Below are 1026 nucleotides of genomic sequence, written 5' to 3'. Positions count from 1 at the left end.
AAAATATATCTGAAACATAAGCAAAAATTTATTCATAAACAACTCAAAGGTCCAACATTAGGTGGGAGGTTAAGCAGACTGTTGATAGAAATATTCTGCTGTTTCTAAAAATGTTCTGAAGCTCTTGGAATGGCAAATGGAAATGTTAAACTTAAAATATAAAGTGGAAAGTTCAGGCTGCACAATTGAATATATGTTTTTGTTAACTATGTAGAACAATCCATGATAGAAAACAATTGGGAAGGAAATTTGCTAAAGTCTTAGTAGTCTTTCTCTGGGCAGTGAGTCTAAGGGTAATTGGATTTTTTTTCTTTTTGAATTTATTTTTTTTTTCAGTTTTCTATAATGAGCATATATTACTTTTATAATAGTGAGAAAAAAAAAACCAAGATAAATTATTTTTGAAAGTGGTGCCTAGCATTCACAATTTGGCAAAAACAAGGGAAGAAAGCATGAAATAAGCAGGGAAAAAAAGTTTTCAGTTAAATTAGATGTCCAATTAAGCGATTTGCTTGGCTGCAAAATATCTTTTTGACAGACAATTAGTTCTGGGCAAGTCAAATGTTTCAACAGTACGTTCTTATGGGGGCAATTAAAGTAATTCATATTTGATGTGCAGAAGTGTTGTGGTAATTGGGAAACTTTCCCAAATGGCAGTTGAAGCTGGGCTTGTTGTGCTTTGTTTTTCTTTCTTGAAGTTGTCCTGACTGGAGAAGAAGTTAAGTCATTTTCTTGACAAGCATCTAGCTAGGTCTTCTAAGGGGGTTGGTGGATTGTAGGGTAGAATTTTCCATAGGTTAAAGAAAGTTGTGTTGGGAACAGACTGCAAGGGTAAAAAGTACTAGCATTTACTTTAGAAAAACCATATAAATAGTATCAATAACAATGACACAATGCATTGACTGTTTATACTGTGCCAATTATTGCACCCAGCACTTTGAATATTTATTAATTTTTGCAGTTGTCCTATACAAAAGGTATGATTGAGGACTTGCTATTACAAGTGGGGAAACTGAGGGCCAGAGA

The sequence above is a fragment of the Phacochoerus africanus genome, chromosome 5 (assembly GCF_016906955.1).
Source record: "Phacochoerus africanus isolate WHEZ1 chromosome 5, ROS_Pafr_v1, whole genome shotgun sequence".
NCBI lineage: Eukaryota > Metazoa > Chordata > Mammalia > Artiodactyla > Suidae > Phacochoerus > Phacochoerus africanus.
Note: the sequence above shows the minus strand (reverse complement) of the source record.